This window comes from Physeter macrocephalus, chromosome 20 (assembly GCF_002837175.3).
Source record: "Physeter macrocephalus isolate SW-GA chromosome 20, ASM283717v5, whole genome shotgun sequence".
Lineage (NCBI taxonomy): Eukaryota > Metazoa > Chordata > Mammalia > Artiodactyla > Physeteridae > Physeter > Physeter macrocephalus.
The window spans coordinates 108,290,890-108,313,701 of NC_041233.1; the positions used below are offsets into that span (position 1 = coordinate 108,290,890).

Consider the following 22,812-nt stretch of genomic DNA (forward strand, 5'->3'; position numbering starts at 1 on the left):
CCGGCCTGTCGCATTCTCAACCCATGTAAGATGTTCAGTTGCTGGTGAAACCACCCACTGAGGGAGTTCTATGGCTGCCTCCATCGTACGCTTCCGGGAATTTTTATTCTCTGGGAACACTGTACATATACCTGCGCTTGATGTATTGGCTAAGAGTAGGAAGGTGTGTGAATGGTGCATGCAGGGTCCAGGGAGGTGGGGAAGGACAGGATGATGAGAGGAAGTGGGGACAGCAGCTATAACAGGGGCGCAGGGTCCAATGGGCAATGGGTCAGTGGAGGCTGGGATAAGGCTGTCCAAGGTCACTGCAGCTAATTTATACCAACTTCCCCATACACACATATACCCTTCAAACACTAAACTAATGACACATACAAGTTAATTTGAGAGAGATCTGTGGCTCTTTATCTTTTGTGGAGACAGGCTGTGAGCACTTGAAATTGACTGTTGTTAAGTGCCAAGTCCTTTCATTACTCCAGCTATTTTTTACATGACAGATACCATTGTGCAGATTTCATCACAGCTTACAACTTCAAAAAAAAAAAAAACTAGCAATGAGTAAAGAACAATTCCAGAGAGTGGGGCTTTCATTGTAATTCTTTGGGTAAAAGAAAAACAAAGCAAAACCAAAAAAAAAAAAAATTAGGTTTACCCCTTACAGGCTATGCTTTGTGTTCCTAATCTCAATACAAAGGTTAGGATTAAAAGCAGTGGCATTAAAATCGCCTGCAGTCCCTGCTTTGAAGTCTAATGGTGACAATAGCTGAAATCTTTGGCAACTTTTGAGAAGGCAGAGTCCTTCAAAATCCTTTGAAATGTTAAATACTGAATTGAAGAAGTCGTTATAGAGGCAGATTTTTCATAAAAGGTACACAATGAACATGGTTTTTAAATTCACACTCATTCACTTTTCTTTCAACACCAAAACTGCATGCATGTTCCCGATTTGCTATTGTCTGCGACTGGAATTCAAAATCAAAATCAGGAACCAACTTCCAGGATTAAGAGCAGGAAACAATTGTTAAAACAGAATAGTCGGTCCTTAAGGAGTGACAAATATTTCTTACTTTGGAACTGCTCTCACTTTTTAATGGGGCAAACCCTCCATTGAAGACCTAAGAGAAAATCTTTCCCAAAAGCAATCAAAAATTGTTTAATGTCTCCAGCAAGGCCCGGTCTTGGCAAAGTTATAGAAAAGGAGCTTGAGCTGGACAGCTCTCTGGGTGGGGATCCAGCTCTCCTGGGTGCAAATCACAGCTCTTTCTGCGGCTAGCAGGTGGCCTTGGATGACTTCCTAAGCTGTCTGGAGCTCAGTTTCCTAGTCTAAAAGAGTCCAGTGATCATTCTTACCGCAAAATACTGTTGTCAGGATTTAATGGGATAAATTATGTGAAAGAGTTAAGCACAGTGTGGCATCAGGTAGGTGGTTTAGAATTCTTAACAGAGTTTTAAAAACAACAACAACAAAACCCTTTATCCTCAACCAGAAGCTCAAAGCGTCCATGAATTCCCAGCCCCGCACCGTGCCCAGAGGATGCAAAACAACAGTCCAACCAAAGTTACAGGTCTGTTTCCTTCTTTCACCCACACTAATCTTCATATATTTGGACCCATTCATTCTTTCCATCAGTGAATTAATCTAAAGACTGGCTTCGTTCTCACATACTGTTCACGTTTTCCCCCCACTCCAAAATAATTTAGCAGAACTTTTCCTGAAATGATATTCTAGTCCAGTGCTTCTCAAACTGTAATCTTTGGGATTGTATTAAAATGCAGATCCCGTAGGTCTCGGATGGGGTCTGAGATTCTCCATTTCTCTCGAGCTCCCAGGAGAGGCTGATGTGTTGGACCACAGACCACACTTGGAACAGCAGAGCCCTAGTTCAGGGAGAACAGGAATCCAAGACCCATAACATTCTGAGCTAAAAGAGAACTTAGGGATTGGTTTTTATCCCAAAGATGATAAATTGGTCAAATTCAACTCACACATTTTTTTTTTCATTTTTAATCCGTACAGTGTTTTTAGAAATTGGGGGAGGGACTTCCCTGGTGGCACAGTGGTTAAGAATCCGCCTGCCAATGCAGGGGACACGTGTTGGAGCCCTGGTCCAGGAAGATCCCACATGCCGTGGAGCAACTAAGACCGTGCACCGCAACTAATGGAGCCTGCGCTCTAGAGCCCGTGCTCTGCAACAAGAGAAGCCAACGCAACAAGAAGCCCACTCACCGCAACGAAGAGTAGCCCCCGCTTGCCCCAACTAGAGAAAGCCGGCAAGCAGAAAGAGACCCAACGCAGCCAAAAATAAATAAATAAAAATAAATAAATCGGCCTTCCCTGGTGGCGCAGTGGTTGCCGAGTCCGCCTGCCGATGCAGGGGACGCGGGTTCGTGCCCCGGTCCGGGAGGATCCCACGTGCCGCGGAGCGGCTGGGCCCGCGAGCCACGGCCGCTGACCCTGTGCGTCCGGAGCCTGTGCTCCGCAACGGGAGAGGCCACAACAGTGAGGGGCCCGCGTACCGCAAAAATAAATAAATAAATAAATAAAATCTTAAAAAAAAAAAAAAAGAAAGAAAAAGAAAAGAAACAAATTGGGGGAATTTTCACATATTTACAGCATCCAAAAAAAAAAAAATCTGAAGATACTGCAAAAAATGAATAAACAGAAACCTCAATTAAATAGAGTTGGGAGACCAGAAGGGGGGGCTCTCACACCCTGTGATGAGGCCAACAGCAAAAAGGAAGACTCCCCTTCTTTCCTGGCCAGGACTCAGCCAATGAAAAGCCAGGGACTCTTTGTTTCCCGTGGCCCTTCAAACTTCCTCTTCCCCTCTATAAAAGTTTTCTCCTTCCCTTGCTGTGCGGGGATTTGCCCGTGGCTCCCCATGGCTGCAGACCCTGAACTGCAATTCTCTGCTGATCCCAAATAAACCCATCTTTGCTGGAGAAACATCTGGCCATCTGTTTCCGGTTGACACTAGCATAGCCCAGGCCCTTTACTCCTGAACGGAGCTGAGTCGTGACCTTATGTACGGACCACACGCTCTCCAGGACTCCACGGCTCCAGGGTCCTTCCTCCACACGGAGGGCAAAAATATCAGTGGCCGTGTGTCACGGTGCATGCACTGTTGGAAACTTTTCTCACACTGAGATCTAATTCTCAATTCCCAAGTCACAGTGGTACCCAGAGGGCCACGTGTGTCAGGCCACAATGGACAAGAATGTGCCCTCGGCCCACTTCACCCGTTTACATCACCTACCTGACCACACCGATCGGCCCTGCTCACTCCGCCGACAGGAGAGGGAGGACACAGCCCCTAAGCAACATGGCTCAGGCCGTAGCCAGGCGCCGGAGAGAAGGGCAGGGCCCAGGTCCTCCCCTGGGCAGGCGGCCCGAGGGGTGGCCTCTGCACGGTTGGGGCCCTTTAGCACCTCTCAAATCATTTCGGTTGGCAGCCTCTCCTCCTGGCCCCGCCTAACTTGACTGACTACTCTCATCTGTAAAATCCTCTGCCCTGGTGCAGCTCCCTTTCTGGTTATAAACAAGGAATACCAAGAAGCTTACGGGTCCTCCCCTCGTGATCCGAGCCAAACAGGTAAGTAGCTGAGCCAGGGCTGGCACTGCCCCCAGAGGAAACGAAGCCCGGGCTCCTGGACCCGCCGCCCAGCCCGTGGAAGGCCGGCCCGTTTGGGAGCCTGGCCAAGTCGGGGGTAACGGCCCAGACTGCTTGGAGTCTCCCCTTCAAGTTCAGATGATAGACACGGTTGCTGTCAAAAAAGCCTGCGTGTCAGGGACAGGGTTCAGGTGTCCCCAAGAAACAGAACTTGGGTCAACAGGAGATCCGGCCCTCTGGAGGAGCACACGGGGGTTCGAGCATCAGCAAAATGTTCCTGTACACATGCTAGCTAACTTGGGGTCTATGCAGCAACTGCATCCAAGGTACTGGTAGAAGATGAAAATAAGCAAAACGACATCCCTCTCAGGAGTCAGGTTTTAAAGCTGACCCTCCTCTTCATCCCTCTTTTGACAAGACACATACTTTCACTCAAGTTTCTCAGAGGGCTTTGCAAAGAAGCACAAACTACCACTGCGTGAAAGGCAAGGGAAGAGCCAACGGATGCGGAGGCTGGAAGCCAGGCTCCCAGCGCATGTGAGGGAGGACACCCCAGGTCACACAGCCCCGTGGTACCCAGTCCCCGGCTCTTCTCCTCAAAAGAAGACCTGGTCTGGGGCACACGCGCAGACTCCCTAGAAAAGCGATTCGGCCTCGGGAAGTGCTACCAACAAGGAGGAGAAAACAGAACCCAGTGCTTCTTCCTCTGCCCCATCTTCTAAGGCCCTGACCGTGGCATCCGCCATCACCTGTCTAAGATCGAAGCCTGCAGGAAGAGGAGGGGAGAAAGAGAAAGGAGGCAAGAACCTCCGTTTTAAAGAGAGCAATAACGAAAAGAATCGGAGTTTAGTTTTTCCACAATCCCCATCGCCTCAGACCCCTGATGACAGGCTTTGCTGAAGACCACTTGGGGAAGAATGTTGACCAGTGAACGAGGCAGCAGAGAACCGCTTGGCGCCCGAGGACTGGGAGCTTTTGACACGTATGTGGCTCTATTCCTGAGTGCACAGAAACCAAAGGTTTCCCACAACATGCAGATTTAATTCTAGTGGAAAACTATACGATATTTGTAGAGTCTCTGTGTATACTGGTGCACAGTTCTATAAATCGAGAGAAAATACTGGGAAAAAGAGTTCTGTACAATTACTTTAAATGATAAGTACGTTTTAAAACACTCAAAAAAGTGATACAAGCTTATTAATAATCTCAGTCCTCCTGAGACTCTGAGCTTTCCAGGAGTCAATCTGAGACTACAGCTGCTTCAGGAGAATTCTGTAAATCCAAGCTCTGGCCACAGGGCTCTCATACAAAAGACTTCCTTCTTCAGTTCTGACTGCAGGGAGGGCTGAGGTTGCAGAGAAAAGCAGGCACCCCTGAAGAAAAATGACTTCCAAAAGGCTCACTCTTCCCAGGGGATGAAGACTTTCCCACAATGTCATCGATAAGACAATATCCCAACTGAAGTTGCAGCTACAAACGTGGTTGGCATGCACCAGGCCATTATTTTCTTTTTCTCCAAGTCTCTGCAATCTGTTTCCTGCCATCTGCTAGGATGCTGGTAGAACCGCATCTGAGTCAGAGCACCCCTTCTCGAAGGAAGATGGAATGATGGTCCACTCACCACGTACTTACAACAAGCCACAAGCCATTCCAAGGAGGGCAGCCTTGGAAGCTTTGCGCTGATACAAACGCAGCCCCGCATTACCATGGAGCTTCCTGCGCAATTTTTAGAAGAAGTTCAGTAACAATGGGGATGAATGGAATGATATGCCTGGTTGAAATAGCTCTCTTCCAAAGAGCTCAAAGCCTGTGCGCATACGTTGCCCCACTTAGCCTTTCAACGTACCTGCGAGACAGTGAAGGGTGGTATTACACCCGCAGCATCTACGCAAACAATCCCGAATCACTGCGTCTCAGAAGCAAGGTTACATGTCGTGTGCTGCTAGCACAGCCCTTTCAAAGTTGACAAGGCCGTCTTCAACGCCCTCCTAAACTCAAGAACACTCCAAGAGACAAACCCGACCTCTCCATTTTTATATGGGCGCAATACAGAAACACTGACAGGCAGATCTAAAGGCACCAACAGGATGTGACATGTAGGGAAAAGACTTAAGACTCCCTTCACATTCAAAATAAAGAGACAGTGTCTGAAAAATAAGTAACACTTTAAAAATCTGAGCAGTAACATTCACAGCTTACGCACTAGTCTCGGAACGAGCTGGTCTGAAATTTTTAGGTCTTAGGGTTGATTCCAGGATTTTCAGCGCTCTTCAAACTTTCACTGAAAAAGCAAACAGCAGAACCACAAAGATGACTGACTAATCTCATGAGAGCAGATCTGAATTCCAAAGTGTCAGATACATAGATATCGGAGGGGGAGAAAACACAGAATTAAAAAAAAAAAAAAAAAAGCAGATGATCATTGAGTTGTCAGGACCAGAGCCATCAATGTACGTGGGTTTATCTTGTTTGTTTACTCAGCTTTTGGCAAAAGCAGGCCCCGTACCCTAGCAACGGCTATATCATATGCTTCTTAGGTTACAGCATACCCAGCTTCTAATTTTAAAAACCACCACTTCAGAATCTGCAAGAGGCCCCTTTTGTTATTAACGTTAAATATGCCTTTCAGGTCTCTGACGCATAGCTTTTGTATTTCTTCCTTATATTTAAATTTTTTAAATGCACTTGTGTTTTTTTTTTTAAGTACATATAATGTTTATACATATTCTGGAATCTGACGATTACTCTGCCTTTAGGGTGTATGCTTCAGTATGAGCCTAAACTGAAGATATTTCCAGTAAATAAGTGATCTTGAGCAAGATCCAAATGGCTCCCCTTGATGCCTTGCTGTCTTGGTGTAAGTTCTAGTTTATCCATATGATAGGGTTTTTTAAGCTGCAACCCTTCGTATTACATTATTGCATTCAGATACGAGGTACACATTTTTATCCTCACGAAAGTAACTAACTTGGATACATAAGATCCACTATCTTTCTATTATAAACCCCTATTCCTGTAGTGAATTACAGCTGCACTTTTTTTCTTTTTTCTTTTTTTGTATCGAATGTTTCATAAGAAGAGCTCACGGTCTGTCAGAGAAATTTTCCAAATGATAACTTATTACATAAGGAATTCATTTTTTTCCCCCTAAAAAGAACTGGGCCTGAGGTGGTAGTTACAAGGCAGAATAATCACAAGCAGATGTAAAAATACTTACACAAAGTAAAAAAATAATAATAATAAAATAAACTTCATATGTTTCACTCCTTTAAAAAAAATGTCAGCTACGGCAGGCAGTAAGTTGGCCCCTGGTTGTCATTAATTGCCACCATTATGTGCTGCTTATGGCTCCTAATGGCACTATTTTTCCGAGCAAGGGTTTTCGATTATTCTTCTGGCACAAAAACCTGTTCACACATACCACAATGTTCTCACACCAAAACTGAAGTGACTAGGAGATTAAAAGCAATTAGCGTAATTTTACTCCCTGGCATGGGTCCTGAAAGTAGATCAGGATACACAGTTTTCAAGGTTCAAAAACTTTTTCCAGTTTAGCAATTTGAAAAAAGAGCAGGAAACGCCTATCAGAAGTACTGAAAAAAAGACATGCCCTGTGAAGGACAGCCAAGAAGAGGGCAAAGAATTCTTATGCCCTGAAGGGATTTCATAGTCCTTAAAGGGAAAAAGAGACTTGAAAAAGAAAATAGAAACAAAACCCAACAAACCATGGGCACACCTGGAGCGCCAGATCTGACCTCGAGGACTAGAGGCCATGGTTCCCGTGTAAGGGTGGCATCTCCTCTTAAACCCGGGCAGGAATGGTGCCCACTCACCGGAATGATAATCACTGTGGCCTCCCATTAGATAAAACAGATAAGGAATCAAAGAAATACAAAGCTCATAAATAACTTTAGGCAAGCATTAAACACGCCACATAAAACCAGTATCTGCCTTGTTTCTAGGTCTGAAGTTTAACTTTCAGGATATAATCATGTAAGCTTTCAAGCAAGAACATTTTTACATTCAACAAACTCCATGAATGTGGGCTTGCCAGGGGAAGACTAGCTGGAATTAATAAAGACTGTGAAATAAAGGATACTCTTATATAACACTGTAAATCAACTATACCTCACTTTAAAAAAAAAAAGAAGAGAAAAGAAACAAGTATGGTGCTATTAAAATTTTTTTTTAAAGAATCCTCTTAGAAAGTACACTTTTATATTTTTAAGAATAAAGTTCTATCAACATACAAGGTCCTGTTAAACAGCAATTCCACTCTTCACGTGGTAATAACTGAAACCCTCCGTGCTCACTGCAACAACTGAAATTCGTAATTATTATGTTGTAAGTCTTAGCACGATGGAAATGCCATGAGGCTCATAATCATGTATACATGACTATTCAAAGAAAGAGTCTTAAATCTCTAAAGATTCTTATTATTAAACAGTTTACTCTCATTCTTATAAATCAAATATGTACACAGGTGTTCCTTGACTTCAAATTTATAAACCACAATCTGCTGTAGAATGCACTGTCCCAAGAAACAAGGTTGTAAATGGTGATGCATGTCACAGTCCAGAGTACAAAAAGCCAACATTACCCCTCGTATAGGTGAAGAAATTACTAATATTATGCGAGTATTAATGTACTACTTTGGTGAGCCAGCCCACCATAGGCATTTTAATCATACTATGGCTCTAGCACTCGACTTCTTGTAAGTTATATAATAGCATTATGGTTCGAAGATACTAGTACTATAATTTCACAGCTGCATGAAGAATGAAATAGGTGTGGGTAGTTTCGTCTAAAAATTTATTCACTATTTTAAATGATTTTTTCCTTTGGAAATATGAGGTCTGAGCTGCCCCAAATCAACTCATAAACAAATGTTGGTAAAGATTCCCATGTCACATTATGGATTGTCTGTTTAAAGTTGTCCTCTGTTAATTAGAAACCCATTCCTTGGGCCTGACATAATAACGCCTGGAATTAATACATCACAAAAAAAGAAGCGAGGAAAAGCAAACCGTCTCCGAGATTCCTTTAGACGGAGATGAATGATTTTTAAATAGCTTATCAACGTTTTTCAAGTGCAGGAAAACTTCCAAAGAATGGTCTCCTAAGTAGCTTTAAATAGTCACTGATTGTTTCTATTTATACAATTATATAATCTAATAAGCCTGTTCACAAATCTGAAAAAATAACCCTAGTCCAACTTTTATCCAACTAATCACAAAATTTAAAATTAGTAAAGCCAAAATTAATAAAGATTGATTCTGAGTTAGCAAATTAACAGCATGATAAATTACTGTTCTAAGTATTCAGACTTATTCATGCCGAATTTCACCTCCACTGATGTAATCTAAGGAATGAAAACATTTCCTATTTTCAAACTGTGGAATCAGGTGGTATATAGATACAGTAATACAAATTACCTCCAGCGATGGAAATATAACTTAGCAAGTTGAAAAGGTGATACATTATAGTTTTTAACCTTTCATGGGATTCCTATGGCTACAGTAAAAAAGAGCTTAGAAATACCTACCTTAGGAACATCTGTTTCTACCCATCAATCTATATGCACCATGGATAACAGACATGGATTAGGAATAGCTTTCAATGATAGTCAGTTTCTAGCCACTTTTAATAACTTTGACAGTATTTTTAAGTAGTGGATTCTGTCTTCTTTATTGTTTATTTTCTTTCTTTTTGGTGGCAAAACTGTTGTAAGACAGCAGAAGAGCTTGCTTTCTTGTATTTGCCATCGATATTGAAAACAGCCTGCATCACACTGTACTGGTAAACTTTAATTGCACTAACCAGAACCTTCACATAGAAAATAAATACATAATCACTGTTGATTTAGTTGTTTAAAGTTATAGAAAATCATCTGAATTTCATCTGTTACCATGAGGAATAATACCAACGTCAAATGAACCTGGGGAAACCCCTCAAACCCCAAATAAACCCCAAAAGGTTCAAGGGTATTCAGTGTACTGTATTAAAGACATTTTCATGGACAAGAGCAGAGAAGGGGGAAAAATGGCTTACTTTTAATAAATGGGTTTACTCTTAACAAAAGGGTTTACTCTTAATAAACCAGAAAATTCAGTTAAGCCAGGCACCTTATTTCCGCTCTTTTGAGGTTTTGCTACATTCCATAAGTTCTTGAAATAATTCTACCGTGTGTTCTGGTTTAATTTTACAATTAAAGAAGGATAATTCTATGGAATTTGCATGTTATTCTTGAAACCATTTCAAGGTTTTTCTCCAAATGCATTGTATATTAGCTGATAAAAATCTCTTTTGCCTCTCACTGCTGTGGCCTCTCCCGTTGCGGAGCACAGGCTCCGGACGCGCAGGCTCAGCGGCCACGGCTCACGGGCCCAGCCGCTCCGCGGCATGTGGGATCCTCCCGGACCGGGGCACGAACCCGTGTCCCCTGCATCGGCAGGCGGACTCTCAACCACTGCGCCACCAGGGAAGCCCCACTCCCCGGTTTAAACTTTGTTCCAATGGCCGCTCCGTGCCCATGTGGTTCAAAGCCTTCACAACAGGACTCCCCCAAACCCCACCTCGGTCTCCACAGTGTCTCCCCATGCAACCTACACGCCAAGGTTTCTTGTTTCTAGGCGTCAGTTACACGATTTTTCCCCTCTGCTTGGAATTTCCTTTCTCTCCTCTCTGCCTTCCGAATTCGTAATTCGTTTTTCTTCTCAGCCTAAATCACTATTTCTTCTTTGGCGACTCTTGCTCTTCGCATCCCTTACGTGCCTTGTATCTGCCTTCCTGCAGCCCCCCCATGCCACCCTACATTAACCAGCCTCAATTCTATATTCCTATCATGATTTGGGGTACAACTAGCATGGCCTTTTTATTAAATTGTGTGTATCTCCCCAACAGACTGTAAGCTCATTTAGGGAAACTAACAGTGCTTTGTAGTCACCCTTCTATGTGCTTAATATGTTTGCTTGCTGTGATTTCTACAGCAATTGTTCGTTCCTTTTCTAAAGCCTCCGCCCACCTCATTGACCAAGACGTAGGTAACCCAACAATCCTGCCCCATCCTACTCCTAGTATCCGGGAAGAGAGATGGATAATCAATCTTCTACACAAAATACAAACTATCCTTTTGGATATGGAGTTTCCACTGTGCGCAAAGCTCAGCGAGACATTTTACACGCACGCACACACACACACACACGTGCGCACACACACACACACACACACAAAGGTTTTAGCCCCAAGGAGCAGAGACAGCATATATGTGATAAACCACAAGTCAGTAAACATTCACAATACAGGCAGGCCTCGTTTTCTTGCCCTTCACAGATACTGCGTGTTTTACAAATTGAAGGTTTGTGGCAACCCTGTGTCGAGCAAGTCTATCAGTGCCATTGTTTCCAACATGATTTGCTCACCTCGTCTCTGTGTCACATATTGGTAATTCTCGCAATATTTCACACTCTTTCATTATTAATATTTGTGATGGTGATCTTTGATGCTACTATTGCAGAATGATTACGACTCGCTGAAGGCTCAGATGATGGTTAGCATTTTTTAACAATAAAGTTTTTTTTTGTTTTTTTTTTTTTGCGCGATACGCGGGCCTCTCACTGTTGTGGCCTCTCCCGTTGCGGAGCACAGGCTCCGGACGCGCGGGCTCAGCCGCCATGGCTCACGGGCCCAGCCGCTCCGCGGCACGTGGGATCCTCCCATACCGGGGCGCGAACCCGGTTCCCCTGCATCGGCAGGCGGACTCTCAACAACTGCGCCACCAGGGAAGCCCAACAATAAAGTATTTTTCAATGAAGGTATGGACATTGTTTTTTAGACACAATGCTATTGCACACTTAATAGACTACAGTATAGTGTAAACATTACTTTCACATGCACTGGGAAACCAAAAAACTCCTGTGACTCGCTTTATTGCAATATTTGGAACCGAACTCACAATATCTCCGAGGTAAGCCTGTACTGGCTAAAGGTGAGGTACGGATCATAATAGCTCCAAGAGAGATTCTTAGTGGATTGCTTGGTCAGTAAAGTCTTCCCAGAGTAGCTGGGATTTGAAGAACTGTGATCTTTGATGTAGGTGCAGAAGAAAGAAAATAAACCATTCCAGATTTGCTAGGAAAGATCACTGGATCCACGGGGAAGACACAGGGAATATCATGAGAAGAGATTAAACCCAGGGAAATGCAACGTTTTTCAGGAGGATTATAAAACAACTGGTTTTACTAGGACAGATAATCAAAGGGGTAATGGGACATAATGCTGGAGAAATGGTTAAGGAAAATATAGGTCGAGAGGTTTGGATTTGATGCAAAGAGCAATTTGCAGAATAACATTCTTACAAGATGCTATTAAAGGGGTTGAGGTAGAGGTTCAGTAGTTAAATAAGTCAGGAAAATACTGTTCTATCTCCCTTCTGGAGATTAACAATGTGTATTAGAATATTAAAGGCACTGAGAAGTCCTGCAGTAAAAAACCCCATTTACCTCTGTGTTTCTTCATATTTCAAAATTTTTTGTTTTGAGAACCTAATTTAAGAAGTGCTGAACTCCAGGCAGAGTATTAAAATAAAGTAATATTTTTTAAAAGTGTGGACCACAGAGTTAAGAAAATGAAGAAGACAACACAGATGGAGCTCGAGCTAGGAAACGGGGAGAAACACAAGTGTTAGGAAACATGAAAATCTGCGAGGAATTATAAAGGTGAAGCTAGAAGTGAATCAGGCACTTTCCCACAAACTCTGCCAGAATTCAGGAAGGTTTCTGTGAACATCTATCAAAAACATTTCCTGCAGCTTCAGATATAGTTGTGTAAATCCCTAGGTAAGAGCAAGAAAAAAATTAAAAGGAGGAATCTGTACGGCAACAGGTACAGAAGATTGCAAGGGATCTATAAATGGACTCCTTTCTATGGACATATATATCCTCGTAGATAATAATCCCAAATCAAAGCCATGCGTGGTTCAGAACATTTATCTCTTAAACCAGGTAAGACTGGTTCCGGCTTTGACATCCTCGTATCCAGAAGTACAAGCGCACCACGGCACCATAGTCATGGAAATGCTGTGAGTTCAAAGGACAAAGTAATCAATAGGAGTGTTCAAAACAGAAGTGGATTTATGACTTTCAACACCTTGGATCTCCGTTTGTCCAGGTTCTTCATGCTAAGCATATGGAAGTGCTTTACGAACGTGGTTTCTAATCCTTTCACATAGAGAAGAGTTTTAGGCTCACGAAATAATTGAACTCTTTCAAGAGACCATTTAGTAAACACTAACTAGCAACTCTTCGGGCTGGTATTTTCCAAAAGGCATTCCGGGAACTGACCCAGATGTCAATGGATGCTGCGTATAAAAAGCAGTTCTGTGGCCAGGGGTGGCAAATGGCTGGGTTAAAGTATTTCATTACTGCAGAACTTCTCAGAGCCTTTACAACATTTTACTTTGGGACTCTCCAGGGGGAGGGGGCACTGTGTCCCATGTCCACATTTACTCGACAGGGACCCCTTCTTTCATGAGCACCGTCTTGTGATGGAGGCTCCGCAGGTAACCTTTGGGGAGACACAAGAGCACCTGGCCCCTGCAGGAGTTAACTGGATTCTTAGGCAGGAAGATTCTGAGCCATTATGACATTACCAGTGCGAATAGGAGGACGGCTGTGCTCCTGGTGTGGTAAGGAGTTCTGCAACAAGGCTTAAGGCCTCACGGTTTCGATCACAGGACACGATCAGACCTTTCAGTGGACCTTACACGGCGGTCATGAGGATCAAAGGAGACCCTACCTGTGAACGTGCTTTACTAAAGGAGGACGCGTTACCCTGCGTTCAGCAAGACGGCGTTGGGGGGACAGCGTGGAAGCAATTCACGCGTCATTTCACGGCACTGACGACAGTGGACCTTGAGACCCCCTGCAGTTAGAACAAAACCCGATTTCCTCCCGTAGCCTATCAGGCCCTCACGATGTGGACTCTGCCTCCTCAAGGACCGATTTCTCATTCCACGCTGGCCTTCTTCCTGCTCTTCAGACATCCTCCAGGCTTCTGGATCCACGGGGAAGACATAGGGAATATCATAAGACCCCAGGTTTCTCCCTCCGTGGGGGCTGGCCCTCCCCAGCTCTTCCCAAACGTCACTTTTCAGGAAGGGCCCTCCCTGACCCCCCTTTCAGAAGGATCCTCTGGTGGCCATTCTCCAGCCCCTTAACCTGTCTTATTTTCTTCACAACACTTCGCAGTATCAGAAAACATCAGATTAATTTATTCATGTATCTTTTTGCTGTCTGGCTCCTGCCTCTAGAATGTAAGCTCCCTGAGGACGAGAACCCTGTCTACCTTGTCCGCCGTGGCCGGAATCTAGGAGACTCTCCCTAAATATCTGTGGCGTGTTAGAAGCTTCGGGAAGCGGCTGCTTGGCGAGAAGGGAAGGGGGGAGTCAGGCGGATGCGGAGGGATGAGGAGGCCCCCTGGGGCGCCGCTAACATTCTCGTTTTTCGCCGGGTTGGTCGCTCCCTGAGTATGCCTCCACTTTGTGATAATTCCTCGAGCTGCCAGTTGATGTCTTGCCTCTCTTTGGGGTCTTGATTTAAACTGTTTTTTGACACACTGGTGTTTATATCATCGTGAATACAGGAATACTGATTGTTTTCCCTATTTCTGAGGGCCCACAAGGAGCCCTACAATCTGCTAGGCACTTCATCTATGTCATCGCATCAAAGCCTCAAAAAAAAAACCCCTCAAGTAATCACCACGACCCACTTCACAGAGGAAGAAACTGAGGTGCAGAGAGAGATGAGTAACTTGTTCAGGGTCACACAGGCAGCAGAGCAAAACTGGGTTCCCAAACCAGTTTGTTCTGATTGTAAAATTCACATGTGTTCTACTAAACCCTGCTTGGAAGACACTTCTAAAATCAGGACTGGTATCTTGAGGTGTCCTTATCTTTCCCCAGGACCTTTTCTACCTAGAGGCTGTCACAGGCCAAGAGTAGCTGAGTACTCTCCTTCCCCCTCACCTTCTCGGGTACCTACCAGCTTCACAGCCAGGGCAACTTCACCTTTGCATCAAACGCACCAGAAATGGTCTAGTCGGGTGCAACGGCAGACAGTGGGCAGGAGGGTCCCTGTTTGCCCCAGAGCAGCAGGGTGAGGCCCTGCCAAGGTGACAGGATGGCCCACTCTCATCGGGGGGTTCTCTGGACTCCCCAGGGTTGGGGGGAGGCTTCTTCTCTCATCCGGGAGCTCAGGTCTACTCCTGAACTTGAAATCTGACCAAGTTCTGGTGTTTCTCCTCATGGCACTTAGAACTTCTTTGGAAGAAACAGTGCTTCCGGTTAGGAGAGATCTGGGGAAATTAGCGGCCTGGGGAGAAAATACACTTTGATCGTTTTTCCCCCAAAGAACGACTCACATCGTTGGATTCGTGCTCCGTAAAAACGGAGAAGGATCCGTTTCTCCAACTAGTGGGTCGCCTTGGAGTGATTAGCGTGGCTGCCAAAATATAATCCCTCGGCAAATGACTAATGGTAGCACAGACAAGTTTCTACAGGAAGAAGCCTGGCAGGTGAGCCCCGTGGGAAAGGCCCTCACTTACATCTGAGGAAACTCGGATGGAAATGAAATTGTTTACTTTTCCTTCCATGTGTCTGACAGATCCCCCCAGTTTCTATGGGGCTTATTATAAAGGTGTCAGACCCTATCAGAAATTTGATGGCAGCCACACACTATCAAATAAATAAAAAAGAACACTCTTTTGTCCTACCTTTGAAGTTTTCTTAAGTTACTCTGAAAAGCATCCCCCTCTGCCAAGTTTCCTGTTTCCTGCATAATGAGATACGTTCTAATTAGCATATCACAAATATTCCTGATCTTCTTTACAAGTCCGGATACATTTTTAAATGTTTCTTTTAAAGTACATCAGGATTTTTCACACTCTGTAAAGAGGCAGGAGAATTAAAGCAATGTGTCAGCTCAATTCTCCATTTCTTTTTTTTTTTTTTTTTTTTCCCCTTTTTTTTTTTTTAAAGTAGGATGGAGGCAGTGGGCAATGGAAAGGTCACAGGACTTGGAAGCCAGAAATCCTGGATTCTGATTTTGGCTGAGCTGATTAGCTGCATCACATTGGGCAAATTGCTTCCCCCATGACGGCCTCAATTTCCTTTTCTGTAAAATGAAGAAGTTGGACTAAATGGAAAATCCCTCACAATTTAAAACAGTGTGATGCTATTTGTGAAGCTTGACTAATTCCTGGTCTCCTTATTCAAAAGCTGGAGTGAGTTATTTTCTTTGAGTTAAAAATTCACAGTGAACTAAATACAAAATGGGTACAGACATCAGCAAAAAGGGATATGATTTTAAAAACACAGATCTCTAATTGTAGAATTATGTATTACCTTTGAACAGCAGAAAGCGTTTTTGCTTCTTCCCCAGAGAGGTATAGTTATAGTTTGGCCGAGCTTTAATGGGTTGACAAATGTGTAAACACACACACACACACACACACACACACACACACACACACACACATCTAAACTGCCTTTATATGAGTGAATAAAACTGACAGGAACTAATCCTAATAAAAGAAATACTGAGATGAAGAAAATGAAGTCTTAAGACATCATAAAGGCTTTCGAGTCTCTTGCTAGCCTAGAAAAAAACAAATCCAGTCAGTTCAATAAAATAAGCTGGATTTGCCCAGTAACATCTGGGTTTCCAGATTTGACTTATAATATCAAAATCATAAAAACACAGAACTTGATCTTGGTTTCTATCATGACTTCCTGGGGAGCAAGGGCCAGGCTGCTTCTCTGTGCTTCACCGTTTTATTGGCCTGATGAAAACTGTCTGGATGGATTGAGGGCTCCCTGCAGAGGTCCTTCCCCGCCTGGACCTGCCATCTCTTTTTCACCACGGCCATACCCACACCTGCACTCCGGCTCCCCGCCTTCCTTCCAAGGACTGCCCGTGGCGCCCCATTTTGCAGACTTCTCTCCCCCATCCTCTTTGATCATCAGCTTAACTTGGTAAGTTCCTGGCGCACTTCAAGACTAGCTCCGAAGTCACCCCATCAGAGCCCTTTGCCTCCATGGCACTAAGGTCCTGCCCTATGGCATCTGTGTGTTGACACAGCTGTCCCCCACTCTCATTGCGCAGGAGCCGGGGCTCGCAGGGGCCTTGGTCACATCGGTAGCCCCAGGACACTGGACAGCAGTGAAGGAAAAGACAGAATGGACGGGGGGAGAAGCAAGGTGCTGAGCGAGGTGCTGGGGACATGCCAATGACCGTCCCTCCATAATTCTGGAGGTCCCTCCGTCCTGCAAGATGTACCATATAAGGGGTTCTTGTATGATAACCACCAAAGTGTGGTTTAGTCTTATTCCTGATGAGGGAAGGAATACCGAAGACGAAGAAAGTCAGAAAAACCCCCCTATATAAAGAGGAAGGTGTGTGTGTGTATGTTTGTACGTGTGTGTGTGCAGGCAATAGAAAGCCACTGACGGTTTTCTGCACAGAAGAATAGCAAGAATGAAAAGTGTTTTAAGAAGATGACCTAGGAGTGGTGTACCAACGATTGAAATGGTGTACAGATTAAAGTACAAATTATTTCAGCCATGAAAAATTATTACAAATAATTATCTTTACAGACGTCAGAGAACGAACATATATAGACTAAATACCAAAAAAAAAAGTAGACTCCAAAACACTATAGAGAATAGAATCACAGTTTGTAAGATGTTTTTCACATTTTTACATATGAGAATCTTTTCATATGTGGATACCGTGGAGAAAAGTTTAGGAGGTTAAATATCAGGGCTTTAATAGGAATGCTATCTGAGTGGTGAAACGTGACTTTTCTCTTCCTTCTTTCTTTCCTTCGTTCTCTGTATTTATCTGTATTTTCTAAAATGTTTCCACCATGAACTAACTACTTGGGTAATTTTGGTAAACCTCCTCTGAATCAGTAAATAGCCCATTTATAAATATTAAAGAGGGCAGGAAGGCAGTGGTGAGGCTTGGGCCGCTGGCAGTGCCAATGGGAACAGAAAGTAGGGAGCAGAATTGAGGGCAATTACGGAGGAGTTGCTGACACAAGCGGGTGAGCGACTGGGTGAGGAATTGAAGGGCAATCAGAAATCTGTGTGACGCCCAGGTGTCCAGCCTAAGGAGGTGGGGGACAAGCTGGTTCCGTCGCCAGAAACAGAACAGTATGGGGGGCACGTAACTTGGAGGAAAAGATCATTTCCTCTTAGACGCGCTGTGTTTCAGGTGGCGACAGGTCACCCGGGAGAGCCTGCAGTCCAAGAGAGAGGTCAGGGCTCCGGGTCAGGTGCCCCCAGGGGTTCTCATGGGACCCGTATGCCTCCCCACGGGGTGGCTTCCCGACTGTACTGACGTGAACTAGGTACCCGTCTCTCCTCCTCCCTGGACCGCAGGCTCCAGGAGGCAGGCACCCACCTGTCGTGTCACCGTGCCACCCTCAATGCCTAGACGCACGCCTGGTGCCCAGGCACTTCATACACGTTGGAGAGGTAAAAGAACAGGGCTCGAGGAGAAGCTGAGTCAGGGCGGGACCTCAAAATCACAGAGGCGGGATGCTGCCATGTTAGTACACGGGAAGCAGAGGGTCTAGGCTGCAGCGGGAGGTGGCGGGGCTGGGGTAACCTCGCAGGAGGCAGGAGGGTTACCGCTGAGACGGACGAGGAAGGCGGGCCGCACGTCTGTCCTCTGAGCCCCTGCAGCACTCGGGCCGGCACCACACAACCTGGCTCTAATTATACACTCGTATGATTCGCTGCCGTTCATGTGCCTTCTCTCCTCATTTAGATGGCACGGACCAAACCTTCAGGACTTTCCATAGCAAATTCTCGATGAGAGTTGGTAGTCGACGGCTTAAATCCCGTAGGGTAAGTGCCGAAGAGAATAGAGCTACCGACGTGAATACATATGCGATAACTTTTCAACAGACACCCCTGCAAAAAACCCCGATTTTTAAAGTAGCAACGTGACACCTTCCTCCCCCTTTTCCCTAAGAGCAAAACACCCCCACTGTTTTGTGGCGAGGGCGTCATCATGCCCCAGGGGCCTCACCAGCTACTTGCAAGACGACAGTTTTATGATTCTGGACCCGCTCTGCCATTTGCTGCGAGTCAGCCGGGGACAAGTGGCTGAGAGCCGCGGCGGCTTCCAGGGAGGCAGATCCCTGGGTGGCCCTTTGGTTTGGCTGGAGACGGATCTCCTAGGGCTGGCCTGCTTGGGTCCCGGGGTCCACACCGAGGACGCGTCCGCGAGAGGTACATCCCTGCAGCAAGACTCCACGCAAACCAATCAGGGAGCCCCCAGCCAGGCCAGGAATGAAACTCTAGACGGGAAGCTGACTCAGAACAGACCTGCCAAGGCAGCTGCCAGCTTCGGCGAGGCTTGCCCTGCTCCGGACCCACACTGGAGCAGCTGGGACCCGAGCGGTCCCAGAATTTGCGTGATGATCTCAAGATTCCTATCGAGCTGGCATCACTAAGCAGCTAAAATGCCAGATGTCACTTCAAAAAGAAGGCAGGATGGGGACTTCCCTGGTGGTCCAGTGGTTAAGAATCCACCTTCCAATGCAGGGAACGCAGGTTCGATGCCCGGTCAGGGAACTGAGATCCCACATGCCACCGGGCAACTAAGCCCGCGTGCCCCGTGGAAGAGCCCGCATGCCGCAACTAATTCCTGACGCAGCCAAATAAATAAATAAATATTTAAAAAAAAAAAAAAAAAGAAGAAGCCAGGATGGAGGCGAAGGGCTTGCACACACCACTCGCACACCTCCAGAAAAATCATTAACATTCCTCAACCCGTCATTCCAACTGTACCTTCTGCTGAATATGACCTTGCTGCTCACAAGTATTTTGCAAGAGGAGAAATCAACTATGCCAATTTAGCGCTTCTTCTCGTAAGCTTTAAGATGCTTACACACACATTTAAAAATATGTTAGGAACATATTCATAAACTTCACTGAAGATTTTCCCACACTGAGCTATTTTTAAAAGCTTGCTAAACATGCCTATTAGTTTTTCTTCAAGAATAAGCTTGGATTTCTAAGCTACTCTTGCTGTAAGTTACACCTTCCAGCAAGAAAAAATGAACATGTGGAAATCATATGACTGTTTTGAGAACACTGGGGTCCATTTAATATATGGAAGCAATAATCTATCCAATAGGACCCAAGAGTCCAGAAAGCCTCATGAGCCCTTTCACGTATGTTAAATTACTCCCCTGAGACTGGTCTATGAACTAAGAATCTGCATCATTAATTAAAGAAATGGATTGGGCTGTCCTAACAAGAAAGCATACCCTGCAGTGAGAGAGACGCATACACACACCTTAACTGCAAAGTGAACGCTGGGAAGAGTAGTTTTCAGAATTAAGCACAATGTGTGTAATTCAACTTAGTTGCTAACCTAGGGTTCAACAGGTGTGGGACCCTCCCCTCATTTTAATTTGGCCAAACACTTCACATTAAATTATGCTGAGAATTTAAGTTGACCGAAGAAAAACACTGCAGAGAAGAATGTCTCGCTAAACATTAAGATTTACAGGCTTGCAAGGAAAGAACATATCCATCCACGGAACATTTCATATCCAGAAGACCAGTCTAAGAGTGAAGATTTTAATGCTGCCAAACTAGACAAGAGCTGCCAAGTGTTATACGAAATTCGTATGCACATTAAAAAAAAATATTCCCTGTTTATAAACAATCTTTCATGTGTGTTGGATAGAAAAGCACTAAGTGACAATTAATTGGCTGACTTCTGCAATCTGTCATTAATTGCTATTTCCAAGTTAAAACCATCCCATTAAATTTTATTCTCAGAGCTTTATATCAAGCCCATTTATGAGAAAGTTTCTATTTCTCAATGAGATGTCAAATAGTTTACCTAATGGTCCCATTGCCATCGGATTTAACTCTTTTATGTAAACATTTTAGATACACTGGCCCCTCTTATTCACTACTTGTTATTTTAAAATATACATTCTCTTTTTATAGAAAAAGAACAAGCTCATCTCCCCTCTTCCCCTCCCATCCCCAGCCCCCCTCAGTGAATCTAGCTTTTCAAGGGCTAGCCTTTACAAGTTGAGGTCCAAGATCTCTGAACAAACATCAGCCCTGATTAAAGCACACACAATCTAAAAGCTTTGTGTTTTATGCTTAGTCCCTATACGGGTCTGAACTGTAAGGAAGGTAGCTGTTGGCTCAAATTATAATGTCAGTCAACATGCGGCAGAAAATTAATCTAAAGATGTTTAATGCAGGCTCATCTGAAAGTACCTTCTTTTGGATAATAAACAGAAAAATACTAGCTAAGTGATATGTGACAGTGATGAGCCAATCATTTATCCAAACACTGAAATGTGTCCCATGATGATCTTTCCACAAGTTTCTGGAAAGAACATGAAAACACACTATATAAGAACAATCTGAAATTGGAGAGCAATTTACAAATAATGCTACATTTACAGAGAAACCATGAAAGTACGAAGCCCTGGTATAATAAAGGTTTATAACAATGGTAGCTCCCACAAGAAACACACAAATAACTCCTCCTGATACTCCAGATTTTCCACAAATGAATTATTAGGACACGGTCACCGGACAAAAAAAAAATTGTCAGGTTTTATGAAGCATTGTACTTAAAATTCAGACCAATTTCTGAGTTTCTTCCCTGTAACAACATACCCCAGAGTTCAATATACTTACTCTCCGATCTGGGTCCTGGCTTTCTGGTTTTGCACGGGGTCTGGAAAATGTACAGATGGTAATAATCTGTGGCTTTACTTCAAATCCTGACGACTGCTTTTATTCTCCTGATTTCCTTTGGTGCCAAAGATGTCGTTCTGGTCCAGAGTTTCCGCATGTTAAGTGAAACTCCTGTCAACATTTTATTACATTCAGCACTTCAGGTTTCCTGAGAGCTAGCTCCAGCAGTAAAGATTGCTATGCTCTGTATATTTTTCAATCCTCTTTTTATTTTTTTACCTCCATGGAAGGGTGCTGGTCTCTCCTTAAGCAGCACAGAGATTTCAAGCTGTACGTTTCCAGACCGCATTAAAATAAATACTAATGCAATTCATTACTAGCTTCAGACATTTCTTTCCTTCCCCGGTTGCTCTGGCATTGTTAATTTTCCCACACTCTCCTAGAATGGGCAAGGCTTGTCTGGGCAAGTAAGATAACACTTGGGCAGGAGATTAAAAGCCCACACTGAAGTCATTAAGTACCTACAGGGCTGGGCCCTGAATCCACTCAGCATGGTCTCCGTCACCTTGACTTGAAAAGCAACAGGAAAAGCCTAAAGACTAAGACAATCTCATTTCGGCATTTCCAGGCCCTTGAACCACCTGTATTTTATATAACGAAACAGCACTTCAACTTAGAGGCCAGAATAGGAGGAAATGCCTGACTTTCATTTCATTGCACCTTAAATTATGTGACCTGTGAACAAACTATTGAGGTCTAGAACTCGGGTGATCATAAGTCCTATTTTTTGTGCCGAGCAGTTCCGGTGCGTAATTATTCCCAACGCTGACTTTTGCTCTCAAAAGTGTCCTGATCTCATCAACACTTGGTTACCTTACCTATAGCTTTGACTTCAGTTCTGGAAAGTTCTTTACATTTGCCATGTGTGTTTGAAAAACTAGTGGACACCTCTACCCCCAAAATCACAGGTTCAAATAAAGATTTAGCCGTTCTGACTGTTGAGAACATACACCTTTCTCCTATGTATTACTTGTACTAGGCACTCTTACACCAACTTATGAAACCAGCTATTTTATGATATTGATTTTAATTATTTTTCTTTTTCCTTATTAATATAAATCTTGAAAATCCCACCTCTAACTTAGTACAGAAAGGCTTAAAGGAACATTCCTTCCAAGCTACAGGGTGTGGTCAGGTTGAATCTATAGAAGTTTTTTTTTCTTTTTTTTTTTTTTGCGGTACGCGGGCCTCTCACTGCTGTGGCCTCTCCCGCTGCGGAGCACAGGCTCCGGACGCGCAGGCCCAGCGGCCACGGCTCACGGGCCCAGCCGCTCCGCGGCACGTGGGATCTTCCCGGACCGGGGCACGAACCCGCGTCCCCTGCGTCGGCAGGCGGATTCTCAACCACTGCGCCACCGGGGAAGCCCTATAGAAGTATTTTGATATGGGTGTGAT

General features: G+C 44.4%; 1 protein-coding gene and 1 long non-coding RNA gene across 3 annotated transcripts in view; both read right to left on the reverse strand.

Moving 5' to 3' along the window:
* The window catches only part of LOC112062583 (scavenger receptor class F member 2-like), a 105,205-nt gene that overhangs the window by 22,333 nt on the left and 60,060 nt on the right, over positions 1-22,812 (reverse strand). The gene's annotated exons all lie outside the window — the stretch shown is intronic.
* On the reverse strand, positions 9,941-22,170 carry LOC114484535 (uncharacterized). 2 transcript variants are annotated; one of them, XR_003677577.2, is made up of 4 exons: positions 21,358-22,170; positions 15,381-15,439; positions 14,651-14,980; positions 9,941-13,664 (listed from the first exon to the last, which is right to left on the reverse strand). It is a non-coding gene; the product is annotated as an uncharacterized lncRNA (long non-coding RNA). The 2 variants fall into 2 exon arrangements; XR_003677576.2 differs by having other exon boundaries at positions 14,651-15,439.